The following is a 14544-nucleotide window of genomic DNA, read 5'->3' on the forward strand; positions in this document are numbered from 1 at the left end:
AGAAGTCTGACTGCCCTGAGGCTGCTTTGCTGCTAAGCCCAGATGCAGGTGTTCTGGTCGACAGCCCAACTAAGCTCTGGGCTGGCCCAAGAGTGGGCCGTCTGGAACACCCAGCCCAGCAGAGCCTTCAACACCCGCAGCCCTCGTAGATATCTCTCCACTGAGCCCGTCCCGAATTCCTGATGCACAAAATCGTATGCAAAATAAAATGGCGGTTGTTTTATACCACTGAGGAGTAACTTGTTACACAGCATTAGGGACCGGAACATTCCTCTTCCCTGTGTCTCTTCCCCACCTTCCTACTGGTGTTTTCTGGGGTCACCTTCAAAACAATGTGCTCTTGAATCTTTATTTCAGAATTTGTTCCTGGAGAACTCAAATCAAGAAAACTATGTTTGTAACCATGTTACGAAATAATAATTATAATATAACCCCAACCATGAAAAAAACAGTAAGGAAAAGAAGAAATATTTAAAAAAGCTAACCAGGTTAATTTCTAAGTAGGATGATTGAGTTTGATCTTTTGAAAATATTCTTTTTGTATATTTTCCAAAAGTTATAAAGTATGTATTTCTCTTATCAGGAAAACAACTGTTTTATAAAACATGGGAAAATGAGTATATATTATGAAAAGATTTTTCTATGAAAATTAAAATTTAACAATTCTCATAGTCAAAGTAAAATTCGTGTTCTGAAATTTTTATTTCTGGCAGAACTCCTCTTTCCAGCTTAATGCCCTACACATGTGCCTTGGATAGGAGTCTAGTATCACGTGACCCATGCTTGCCAGTCACAGGCAGTTGGACCACGAGGCGCCATATCTGGCTCCCAAGACCCAATCCATAATCCAGTCCAAATCCAGGCTTCTCGCTAGAATTTCACTATGAAATGCAGTGCCTGTAGTGTCATGGCCCTGAAAGTTAGACATTTGGGGTCCAGCAGAGTCAGGCCCAGAGTTGGCCCATGGCGGTGCTAATGCCACATACAAGCTGAAGTTGTATGCAGGAGCGGAAACCACGAGAAGGCGAGGGCGCTCATCCGCCACGTGGAGAAAGGTGGCGAGAAGCTCTCTGCTCTCTGCGTCTCTCTGTGCGGCGCAGGGACAGAGACTGGCGGCCAGCTCCCGGGATGCGCCTGGACTTCTGTGCCGCAGTCCCTAGGATGCCCTCACTCCTCTTCAGAAGCCCGTGTTATTTGACCTTGTTTGAGTGGCTGCTGTTCTGTGTGACCGGGAGACTCTGATCCGAACAAGTCCACTTGCCAAGACCAAAAAGCTAAAATAATACTAATGCTGATATTGATCCCGTCTTCCCTCTGTTGGGAGGCCCAAGAGCAAGACCGCTTCCCTGTTCGCAGACGGCTCCCTCGGCCGCGTCCTCACAGGGCGCGAGCGGCGTGCGCTCACGGGCTCTCACGGGCGCTGCTGCCGCCCACCCCGAGGGCGCCCGTCACCTCGCCCTCCCACGGCCGCACCTCCTGAGCCGTCCGCGGGGCCAGGATTTCCACCTCTGCACGTCCGAGGGACGCGGCACGGCTGGGGCGCCGAGCGCTCGCGGGACCCCCACTCCCGGGCACGTGGGCCGCGTCCGCGTGGGGGCCGAGGCCGCGCTGGGGGGGCAGCGGTCACGGGCGCGGGGGAGGGAAGGCGTCCAGGCCCCAGCGGCGAGCGGGTGGGCGCGGGCGGAGGGGCCGGGCAGCCTGACGCGCGCCCCCTCGTCCTCGGGCTCGGCCGGCACCCGCGCGAGCCCGGAGAGCAGAGCTCGGGGACCACTGAGGCGGCGGGGTGCGCGGGCGTCGCGAGCCGGCCCGGGAGCTCGCAGCCCCGGCGCGGGGGCGCCAGCACTTATTCAGAGATGGGCAAAAGGAGGCTCAGAGAGGGTGCGCCATTTGGTGCAGGACGCCCGGCGAGTAAGGGCAGAGCTGAGATTCTGAAGGCGGGCGGTTCCGCCGCAGGCCACTGCCCCTTCAGGCTGCTCCGCTCCACGTTTGAGGTCGCTCTGCCTCCCATCTCTCGCATCCGCGGCGTCGGAGCCAGGGGAGCAGACCTGACGCTACCGGTGGACAGCCCATGTCGTTTGTTTGTCTGTGAACCTCACATTGTGCCATAGGGTGACCAACTGCCTCCTCACTCGCCAGCATGCGAGGCCAGCATGACCGGTTTCTTACACAGGCGCATATTTTCTGAACTCGGCTGCTACCGATTTTGAAATCTGTGAGTCGAGCGAGAGCCATGGTTCTGGGATGTTCGCAGGGCCTCCGCCCCGGTACTGGCCTCGCACACAGCCCCAAACGGGAGAGGACAACCAGGAGGGGAGGCTGATGGACTCCCGGCCGGTAGCAGCCGTTCTGTAAGTAGCTAGAGTAGCTCATCTTCTTCCAGGGTATCTGTGATACTTCCTCATTTGCTAAATTGTTTTGCAAGTAACACAAATAGAATCTCAAAAATATGTAACACTAAAAGGTGAAGGTGGAAATTTCTCTCCAAGATTTATAACGAGGAACTAAGTACTGTACATAAAAAATGAGCGCAGCATTTTTACAGAGTGAAATGAGGTCAGTCGCTTGTAGAAGATGTGTCGCTTCATACTTCGGCAGCTCTCCGGGACTTTAAACATGCAGCGCACGGCCGCGAGTTCTCGCCTGTAGACGACTGTGTATCTTTTAATCCAGCCTGAAAGTCAGCCCTGAGAGCAGCGCATTTAACAGGGGACCTCAGTGGCTCGCGAACGTTCAGGAAAAGAAGAGAACCTGCTGACGTGAATGTTCAGGAAGAAGAGAGAATGCAAAAAGAGGCTTTCTGACCTTCTTTTTTTTTTTTTTTCCCAAACAGTGACAATGAAGGGAAAAGGCAAGCTGGAGGAACGACGCGGGAGGAAAGTCACTAGCCCCTCGGAATATGGTTTCCACACCTTTATGGCCCCAATCTGCTTTAAGACGGAAGAACTTCTGAGGTTCTCTGACAACCGCAGCCAGCCCAAGCCACATAAGTACAACATTTAAGAGCTCCTTTTGGCCCCTGTTGTATCATGGCGCTCACCCTGGAACCGTCAAGACCCTAACAATACTGAGAAGTTTCTGGCAATGGGAAATTCCTGGGAATGAGAAGTTAAGTGTGGAACAGTGGGAAAAGCATGACTTAGCTCTGGAGAGCCTTACTTGAAATCCCACATGCACATCCCAGCTGTGTGGTGATGGGGTGTCACTGACACTCACTGAGCCCGTGTCCCCATCTCTGAAGGTCACTGGACAGATACTTATTTAGCGCGAGCTCTGTGCCCCTCTGAGCTGTTCTAGGTGCCTGGGATGCAGTGTGGCCTCATGGAGTGTTCTGTCGTGATCTCAGGTTCTGACGGAAGGTTTCCTCGAAGAATTGCTGTGAGAATCTGAGCCCGTGGCAGAGAGTTTCTAGAACACCATAGGAAGGCATAATAGACATACGCTCTTTATCATGAGAAGTAGATACGTTCTTGAGGGTCCTTCCTCGATCCCGCTCGCCGGCCAGTGTCAGAGCAGACAGCATGGCGCTCATGCTTGGAGATGGAGCTCGGATGTCTCCTGCGTCCTGAGGGGCTGCAGCCTGCTCCCAAACCTCTGTGTTAGGGACCTTTAGAAACCTGGCCTTGTCACGAGACCTGGCAAACTCTGTCCAGCTCTCTGAGGTGGGCTGCTCAGAGGTGCATCCCCTGACCCAGGGGATCAGGTACCAAGCCCAGGCAGTCCAGGAGTCCAGGTACAAATTACTGGGTTCCAAAAGTTCCTTTGCCCATCTGTTCTTGGGAACTCAGAGTCGGTCAATCAATAATCTACTCCATGCCAGGCACTGGGCTTGGGGCTCAGGAACAGCACAGACAAGGAAGGCCTGACCGTGTCCTCTACAGCCTACCAGCTAGTAGTTGGTGTGGGGGGAAGGGGTGCTGATACACAGGCATTAAAGGAGCCAGTTAGGTACACAGACCCTGAGTCAGACTGCTTGGGTTCAAATGCCTCCATTTCAATCAGGATAACCCTGACTGAACTGTCGTGAAGACTAAATGAACTAGTATCTATACAGATCACTTAGAACCGTGCCTGGTGTGTGGCAAACACTGTGTAAGTGATCACAGCAGTTCTGAGTCACACCAAAGGGGAGGTGAGTGTAGTCCAAGAGATTAGGGGGTGGTCTCTGAGGGAGCACCGTTTAAGCTGTGACCTGAAGGATGAGTAATAGAGGGAGAGTTGGGTGGCTTCTGGTCCAGATAGCAGGACTGTCAAGCGGTGGCATGAAGGGGAAACAGCAGCGCCATTTTGATTGCTGTTGTTTTGTAGAAACGATGTTGTGAATTGACTACCTTTTCTGTACCAGACACTGTGCTGGACTTGGAAATACAGGGATGGCCATCTCCCCATCCCTCCCTCAAGCAGGTTACTACCAGTAAGAGAAGAATGACAGGTAAGGAGGCAAGAGCAATTGAGTGACCTAGGAACCAACAGAGCAGCAGGAACTGAAGGCTGTAGGGGCACGAGGAAGGAGCAGTTAATTACTTGGCATACGATTTAATCACGGCTTCACAGAGGAGGTGATGGTGATAGAGGAGGTGGGGTCACCATGTAGGGAAGACAGGAAAGGATGCTCCATTGCAGGCCAAGGGGTCAGTGTAGGGAAAGGCTCAGAGGCATGTCGTAGCGTGGCACATTTGAGGATTAGTGAGGAGTTTCAGGTGACTGGAGCGCCTGGTTCCAGCAGCGGCGAGGAGGGGAGTGGGAGAGATGCGGCTGGAGTGTGAGGCAGGCTTGGGTAGAGAGCCTTGGAAGCCTAGAGTTTAGACAGAGCACTCTGGCAGCAGCGTGGAAAGATGAATGGACGGCCAGTGAGACAGGAAGCAGAGACAGGAATTGGGAGACGGTTGTCAAAGCCCAAGCAAGACAACGTGAGGCACTGAACCATGACGGGGAGAGCAGAGTGAAGAAGGGCAAATCAAACCAGAGGGATACCCTACAGGGCTTAGTAACTGGGTGGACTGAGGGACGGCCCTAGGTCCTGATGCAGTGGCTCAGTGAATGGTGGCTTATTCCACAGTGCAGAGCAGGGTCTCAGTGACTGTTGGATGGGCTGGACCAGCACAAACCAGAGAGAACATATACCTTCCAAAGGCCATAGCTGTGCTCAGCTTCTGAATTTTTACTGAACTAATTCAGTAATCGTTACTGAATTAGTTATCTATTACTACATAACAAATTACCCCAAAACTTACTGTCTTAAAACAAAAAATATGCATTTTCTTAAAATATATATATTTTGTGGGCAAGAAGTCCAGGTATGGTCTAGCTGGGTCCTCTGGCCCAGGGTCTCTCATAAGACAACAATCAAGGTGTCAGCTGTGTCTGTGATCTCATCTTAAGGCTCAATCAGAGGACACACTTCTGAACTCAGGACTTGGCTGCTGGCAGGCCTCGGGTCCTTCTTGGCTTTGGCTGGAGGCATCAGTTCCTTGCCACATGGATCTCTCCTTACGGCAGCTCACAAAATGGCAGCCAGCTTCCCTCCAGAGCAAGCGAAGAAAGAGAGAGAGAACAAGATGGAAGTCAGTCTTTTTGTAACCTAATCTCAGAAGAGACATCCTATCATTGTTGCTGTATTCTCTTCACTGGAAGTGAGCCACCGAGTCCAGCCCACACTGAAGGGGAGGAGCTTTCACAGGGGCATGCGTACCGGGAGGTGGGGATCATTGAGGACCATCTTAGAGGCTGCACTGTGATGTTTGTCTTGTGGGAAAACTACCCAGTATTGCTAGTGCCTGATTTTTCAAGAAAAGTCGCAAAGTCAAAATTTTACATGAAATCTTCCAATCTTTAAACACCGACCATTAATCTAATTTTCTTTTTCTTTTGTTCGGGATGGGGGTGAGGAAGATTAGCCCTGACCTAACATCTGTGGCCAGTCTTTCTCCTTTTTTTGCTTCAGGAAGACCAGCCTTGAGCTAACATCTGTGCCAGTCTTCCTCCATTTTGTATGCTGGGTGCCCCCACGGCATGGCTGATGAGTGGAATAGGTCCGTGCCTGGAATCTGAACCTGTGAACCCAGGCTCCCAAAGCGGATTGCAGGGAACTTTAACCACTCAGCCAGGGGGCCAGCCCCCCAAGAGTATTGTTAAATGCTATTGGTCAAGTAAAACCTATCTCTCGAGCATGACCCGTGGGACACCATATGAAACCACCGTTATAGAGACCACAGTAGAAGGAACAGGATTGGAAGGGAGGGGAGGAGAGGGTTCCCTCATCCCTTTATTTGGAAAACCGAGTCATTGTTAAAATGGTGGGAGCTGAGAAGTACAAATGCCAATCATTTGATCCCAATAACTGTATTCACATAAATTATACAGTCATATTGGTAAAAATGACTTGTTTTCATTAAAGGCAAGTCTTTGATCCCTGATCTGACAGCTGCATATCTCTATAAAATGAGACACTTTGACATCCACAGTTCTGATCTCAATTGGACAGGTGGTTTCCCGCACACTAATGGAACAGAAAGACAATTGAACATTATTAGATAGGAGAGAATGTTCTCACACACAGGAAAACAGCTTCTTCCTTTGAAAAAACATGATAAAGAACAGAAAATGACTGACAGAATCAGAGCTTCCAAATGTCAGAAGAGCTGTTCCAGCTACACTCTGGCCTCCATTTTAGAGAAGATTAGGATAGTTTTAGACAAGTGTTGCACATACCTTAGCATGAGCTGACTCAGGGAGGACGTTGCTGGTAAAATATGCCTGCTCTTGGAGCAGGTCCAAACCGAAGATGCAGCTTGGGCTTTCCACTAAAGCAGCACTTTAGTGTGAAACTTTCCTTACTTCTGGAATGCACTCTTGTGCTAGATTCTGGGGATATTGTAGGAAGGGTAGCCAAGGTCACTGCCCCAGTGCTTTACAGACCAGAGGAAAGATAGATACCAACTTAATAACGAAAATAAACTCTGTTGCATGTTGTGTGAGAGGAAATAGAGGAGCTGTGGGATCTTCACCCCAAGTGACCTATGTCAAGCCAGTGACATGGGGAAGGCCCCAGAGAACCAAAAAGTGAGTAAGAGTTGGCCAGTTCAAGGTGGTGGGATGGGGGACACTTTGGGCTGCTTCTTATTTAATTGGCAATATTTATTATTTTTCACATGTTTCACATCCAGCTTTGGGTTTTCCCTTCACCTTCCAAATTACTATAGCACATGCTGGAAAAGTCAGCTCACATTTGTAGCAGAACCACAAAGTAGAAAATAAGCATTTCTTAGAGTACTAATCATAGTGAGCTCTTTTGCCCAAAATGCAAATTTGATGTTTTCCTTACACTTCTTTTGTCACACAGAAGCAGCTATTTAAAGCCAAATAATGAGAGTAAATGGCAGGCAAGTTTGTTGAGAAACCTCACACAATTGCTGGTGGAATGTAAAATGGTGCAGCCACTTTGGAAAACAACTGGGCATTTCATCAAATGGCTGCACGTAGTTACAGTATGGCCCAGCAGTTCCACTCCCAGGCAGGTAAGAAGAGAAAGGAAAACACAAGTTCAGACAAAAACTTATACATCAATGTTTATTCCTAACACTCATAATAGCTAAAAGGTAGAAATAACACGTGTCCAGTCCATCAGTCAATGAGTGGATAAACAAACGTGGGATAGCCATACAGTGGAATATTATTTGGCCATAAATGAAATACTGACATGTGTGACAGCCCAGATGAACCTTGAAAATGCCGTGCTAAGTGGCATGGTGTCACAGACACAAAATACCGTGTTGTATGATTCCATTCACGTGAAATGTCTAGAATAGGCAAATCAGTAGAGACAGAAAATAGATTAATGGTTGCTTACGGCTGGAGGAGGAATCGGAGGATGGAGGGCCGTAGCTAAAGGGTGCCAAGTTTCTTTCTGAGGTGATGGAAATGTTCTAAAATGGACTTTGGTGATGGTTGCCCTTATCTGGGAATACACTCAAAACCATTGAATTATACACTTCAGCTGGTGACTTCTATGGTGTGTGAACTTTATCTCAAGATAGCTGTTAAAAAAGAAAAGACAAGAAGAAAGAGCGCGTGAGAGGCACCGGCTCTTCCTCGCTGAGTGTTGGTAGATGGGTGTGGGTTGACATGGTGCTGGGCACAGCCAAGCTCTTCCCTGTGAAGGTCCTCTGGCCTGTGCCTCTTTTCCTTCCTTTCATTTTTCCTTTTCCTCAATAAACACCAGGAATACTTGTATCATTTTCTTCTTCCTTTTGAATCTTTACCCACTAGCCTCTGGTGCTGTGTTAGAAGTGCATTGTCTTTCATTGGTTTGGAGTCGTGATGCCTTATCCTTCCACGCTACCACATAAGGTCCTCGTTTTCACACTTTTACCGCTGTTACTAACCATCCCCACATATTTACACTTCCGCCTTTTCCCATGGCTCTAACCTTGCTACTTCTCTGTTTATCTATGGGATTTGGCTCCGTGGAGTGGCTGGCACCTCATCAGGCAGCCATGACTACATTAGCTCTCCCCTCCAGGGACCCAGAGGAGGAACTGAAGTCAGATGTGACTGATCTGACCATCCCACCTGAGCCAGTGACAGCAAACCTTTTAGATGTCAGAAAAGCTCTTTGGTGAAAATTAATATTGGCGTTTATATGCAGACATGATCTAACAGTTTTAAGTAAGAAAAAAAATTAAAAATTTACAAAACCCAATTATTTGGCCAGGCTATCCTGTGCCCCTATTTAATACAATAAAATTAAAATCTTTACATCTGGTTTGTTCAGCAATTTTTTTTTTGGCAAGTAACTGCAAGTTAGAGAATCCAATTGTCAGCAATGTTTGGTTTTTTAATGTATCCCATTTGTGGCCGCAGAGTTACCTTTCTACTAATGTAATATGTAGCTTAATATTAAATTGTTTGCATTCTATAAACACACATGAGATTGGTGGTGGGAAGTCAGCCAAGAGTAAACAAGGAGTTCATGGGAAAATCTACTTACTTTCAAAATTTTGCTGGAGCTAATATGCAAAGAGAATAACCCACATGTTGATCATTGAAGGTTGGCTGTGTAATCCCTAGAGAGCAAAACACTGGGTAATGATTCCTATTAAGAGAGATCTAGTGCGAGTTTCTGTGTTTCAGGGGTTTTACATATAGTATCTCAGATTCTTACAACAAACCTACAAGGCAGGTGTTATTATTCACATTTTCTAGATGAGGCCCAGAGAAGCCAACCTGCCCAAAGTCATAGAGCTGTTATTGACGGAGCCAAGACTTGATAGACCTGGGCTTATCGACCACACAGCACTGTCTCATTGTCCATCCATCCATTCATCTGCTCAGTCATTACCGTAGTGTACAAAGACCTGCCTTGACTGTGGGAGAGTATCTGTAGGTAAAAAGTGACAAAAGAATTCAAAGGAGGAACAAGTTAGAGGTTAGTGTCTTGATTGTAAACAGTTTTAATGGCATAAAAGGAAGGACTACTTAGCAGAGGTCAACATCTACATAAAAACCAATCATTTTCCAAAATCAAAGATCTCTAGTCAATAGGTGACAGCCTGCCAGAAGATCTCAGCTGGATCTCGAAGTTGCAACTGTGCCATCTCTCTCCATGCATGCTGAGCTGCTTTAGATGTTAGTCTAAAAAAGAGCGATTTTTCTTTGATATGGAAAGTTCAAAGGATCTTTGTTAGACTAGAGTTTACTTACAAGTTGAATAATAGCGTACACAGGTGAAAAGAATTTTGAGCTGACTGGTAAGCTGTGGCCCCCACCCAAATTGCAAATATTTGGGCAAAATCAGGAAAGCACAAAATGACAAGGTAGCAATGAAGGGAAGTGGACTCCCAGGAGTCTGGAGATGGACTTTGATGCCCTTTGGTTTTATCATAAAGGCAGCAGTTTAAATCAAGCCAAGACAAATAAGAACCAAAGCAGTGATATTTTATCGCTTGGTCTCATGTGCAGGCTAGATAGCCACTCACTTCACACAAATACAACCCTCAGAAGTTCTTCCTAAAAGGAGAGACTTCACCAATGACCTTTTCTTATTATTATTATTATTACTATTGGTAGTAGTATTCATTTTTACAGAGAAAAGCTATTCCCATCTACCTCACTGTCACACCATAATGTTAACCCTTTGGAGGGTTAAGAATGGAGATATTCCATGAAATGTTCCTTGCAGTAGAGTGGGAAGGCTGCTGACCCCTGCACTCTGTGTTCTAGGCTAGGCAGATGTGGCAGGCAGACTAAGGGCCCCTCGAAGATGTCCACGTTTTAATCCCCAGAAGCTGTGAATTTGTTACCGTACACGGAGGAAGGGATTTTGCAGATGTGGTTGAGTCAAGGATCTTAAGATGAAGAGCATTCTGGGTTATCCAGGTGGGTCCCATAGAATCACATGAGCCCTGAAAAGCAAAGAACCTTTTCTAGCCATGGTCAGAAAAAGACAGATCTATGGAAAGAAGTGCTACATTGCTGGACTTGATGATGGAGAAAGGAGCCACGAGCCAAGGAATGTGGGCAGCTCCTAGACTCTGGAAAAGGCAGGGAAATGAATTCTTCCCAAGAACCTCCAGAAGAAAACACAGCCCTGCCAACACCTTGATTTTAGCGAGACCCGTGTTGGATTCTGACCTACAGAACAGTGAGATAACACATTCGTGCTGCTGAAAGCCACCAAGTTAGAGAAAATGAGTACAGGAGAGATCAGATCAAGACAGTTTGAAAATCTGACCCCTATGTCAGCATGTTCTTCCATCTTACAGCTCCATGGTTAAAGCAGGAGTAGGGTACTTCTTGGTTAGCAAGAACGCCTGAGTAATCTCTAGCTTCTGAGGCCAAAGTCAAAACCTGTTCAAGTCCTTGTTACTTTTATTGATCTATTGGATTGTTTCTTTGTTTTTATACTCACTAAAAAACAGATTGCATGTTAATTCCTTTGAAATTTATTTCTTTGCTTTTCCTCTATCTTAAGATCTATAGTGCAATTTAATTATTAATCAAAAGAACACTCCTTTTATTATAAAGAAATCTACCCAATGGCCAATGGCTATTCTTACCTTAACACTGATGGCTTCAGGTGAACCAAAGAATATAAAACCAAACAATTCACAGACTATTGTTACCATTACTATCACTCTGACAAGTATAGACTTGGGCATTTTCCAATTTATTGTCACTATTGCTAAAATGGAGTGCATTTTCCATTATAAACATGGTAGGAAAATCGTTTGGTCTGAGGCCTGTATGAAAATAAGGTACAAAGTAGTAACTCAAGTTAATTTTCAGTAGATAGGTCCTTATATCACAGACTTGTCTGGATGGAACAAAACCATGTTCTCTGACTCCCTTGGTTAATCAAATCAGGTTGACATTATCTCATCTTTGAAGATCATCTTCTAACCTTTATATTAGGCATCTAGGACAGAGAACACACTTATATTTTGTGCTTGTATTTTATTATTTCTATCCGCACTACCAGTTTCCAGCTCTTCTATTTCATCTTCTCTTTTACCCACTCTCTTTCCATTTCATCATAGCCTACCATTGCTCCAGAAAGATTGTCTCACCTTTATTCCTTGCTGCCAAAGTACAAATGATCAAAATTAAATATATAAAGAACATACCTGTGATGAAGGTTTAGATCATTCATTTAGCACCGTGAAAGGTAGGTTTACCATGAAGCAAATGAAATTCAAGCTTCACAGCCCCCTCGTGGAGGGTTCCTCTCCTGCGTGGGCTCCTTCTAATGCCCTGGGAAGGACCCTGACACTTTCACACAGTTGTAGATTTTGTGAAGTTTGCAAAAGTAAAATACTTTCACTGCAATCAGTCAAAGCCATTCTCTTTCTGCTTTGAATTCCCGTCTATCACACGCAGTCAGGTGCTGTTACTGTGGACAAGAGCATTTTGGCAAGCTGCTTAAGGGGAAGTTGAGTTGGGAGCACACTAAATTTTGGTTTAGTGGGATATATTTATGAATACCACAGTCACTTCCTTTATAGTTAAGCTATTACTGGCTGACCTGGTATACAAATGGCTTCTGGATACTCTTCCTGCCCTTAAGCCAACTTACCAGGCATGGTGACTTGAAGGACCAGGGTCAGAGGTCATGTCAGGATAAGAATGTGTCCCACACCTAGTACTGGAAATACGTGGGTAATGGAGAAAAACAAGGTTTGCAATAATCAGAGTGAGAAGCAATTCTGTAGAAAATCCCTCCAAGCATCAGATGTGTAAAAATTATAAGCAGAGGATTCAGTTACCATGACTGCGTCATCAAGGCAGAAATCCTCTCCTGTCAGGAATATGCTTGATGACATATTATATATAAACTCCAAATACGTTTTTATGAGAGTCATCTGAAAGAGACTTTCTTAGAATTCCTGTGTTTCTGGCTCACAATCCTGTAGCAGCGAGCACATCTATGTGTGATGTTGCATGTTTTGTGCATCCCATCTATCAATAATTAAACACAAATTCTGACCAACCATGCTAGCATAAGACAGTTAGTTTTCTTTTCTCTCTCTTTGAAAGCCATATGAAGAGGTGATCAAAGAATATGCAGCAAAAATAAGTAGGAAAAAAGCATTAAAAAGGAACGTGAGATCATTAAAAAACAAGAATGTTATAAATTTCTAGATTTAGGAGTATTTGTATGGTTCATTATTTAATAATTTCTATTAATTGTAACTTGTTTTAACTTCTTTTTATTCTAAATAAATATTTACTTTTGTACTTAATTCTGTATTTGTACTTTTATACTCTTAGAGAAGATTAAATAAATTTCAAGCCCCATAAAACCTAGATCCATGCCTACATCCAATTCTAGTTGTTGATTACCCAAATTTGGCCATCTGTGGCGGAGACCTTTATTGTTCATTGAAGGCCTTTGGTTTACTTTGTTATCTTTTATGTCTAAACCCACTGGGAAAATAAGAGAAAACAAACTAATAAAACATTGTGATACTTCTAAGAGTGAGGTTTACATCCTGAGCACAAATGTCAAATAAACATTAATTAGCACTAAGTCCTTTTCTCATCTCTGCTTTCAGAGGAACCCAAAGTAAGAAATATACTTGTATTGGTCTGCTGATGCTGCCCTGACGAAGTACCACAGGCCAGGGCTTAAACAACAGAGAGTTACTGTCTCATAGGTTGGAAGTCTGACACAATGCGTGGGCAGCGCTGGTTCCTTCTGAGCGTTTTGAGGGAGACTCTGTTCACGCCCGTCTCCCAGCTTCTGGTGGTTTGCTGTCAATCACTGGTGTTTCTCGGCTTATAGTTGCATAGCCTCGATCTCCACCTTCGTCTTCACCTGGCATTCTCCCTGTGTGTGTCTCTGTGTCCAAATGTCCCCTTTTTATAAGGACACCAGTTATGCTGGATTAGGGCCCACCCTAATGACCTCAGCTTAACTAATTACATCTATAAAACCCCTACTCCCAAATAAGGTCACATTCTGATGCGGGGGGGAAGGGTAGGACTCTAACATATCTTCCTTGGGGGACACAGTTCAACTCATAACAATGCCTTAATTTTTTTGTACTTTTCTTCATTATAAAAACAAGCAACAATAATACACAAAGTTGATGATAATGCAATAAAGTGGTCATTCCTATATGTTGCTATTGGGAATGTTAATTAGAACATTAGAAACATAGACTTTAAGGGGGCTGGCCCCGTGACCGAGTGGTGAAGTTCGCGCCCTCCGCTTCGGCAGCCCAGGGTTTCGCTGGTGCGGATCCCGGGCGTGGACATGGTACCACTTGTCAGGCCATGGTGAGGCAGCATCCCACATGCCACAACCAGAGGCACTCACAACTAGAATATACAACTATGTCCTGGGGGGCTTTGGAGAGAAGGGAAAAAAAAGAAGATTGGCGACCGTTGTTAGCTCAGGTGCCAATCTTTAAAAAAAAAAGAAACATAGACTTTAAGTTCATACTAGAATGTAAACTCCGTAAGGTCGGGGACATTGTCTGTCTTCCTCTCCGCTGTAACTTCAGCTGCGAAAATAGAGCTTAGCACCACTATAGGCACTTGACACATGTTGTTTTAAATGAATGTGTGATCTTGAAATGCCTATACTAAATGGTTAGGGTTTGGTAACGGTTAGAACACCAGGCAGGAGGGTTGCTAAAGCCAGAATCTTGACTAAATAGATGGAAAGGGTCCACCCAGTCTGAAAACCTGTCCAAAAGAATAACTTAGGTCTTCATAAAAATAATAGAACTTGTTGAATATGACGAATTCATACAATGGAACAAAAACTGTAATTATACTTAATTTAACTGTGTAGAAAACATACGTGTATTATATATTCAGTAAACCACAAATAAGATTTTCAGTTCCTTCTCCACTAAGGAATTGGTAAAAATTCTTAACCTTTCAAATTTCATTTAAAATTTCAAGTCTCATAGAAACCCAGAGGAGGACTGTCTGATCCTCGAGTTGGGTTATGTTCTCCTGTCAGTTATTCTCACAGATTTCAAAACTTCTTTTTTGTTAGCACTTAGCACATTTGAACTTAAGTAATAATTTGCGCTA

The 14544-nt window shown here is 45.2% G+C and overlaps 1 long non-coding RNA gene across 1 annotated transcript; it reads left to right on the plus strand.

Moving 5' to 3' along the window:
* The first annotated feature begins 2010 nt into the window (after window positions 1–2010).
* On the plus strand, window positions 2011–6413 carry LOC139082517 (uncharacterized). The gene is made up of 2 exons (XR_011538606.1): window positions 2011–2348; window positions 2831–6413. It is a non-coding gene; the product is annotated as an uncharacterized lncRNA (long non-coding RNA).
* The last annotated feature ends 8131 nt before the right edge of the window (window positions 6414–14544 follow it).

The sequence above is a fragment of the Equus przewalskii genome, chromosome 3, assembly GCF_037783145.1.
Source record: "Equus przewalskii isolate Varuska chromosome 3, EquPr2, whole genome shotgun sequence".
Classification (NCBI taxonomy): domain Eukaryota; kingdom Metazoa; phylum Chordata; class Mammalia; order Perissodactyla; family Equidae; genus Equus; species Equus przewalskii.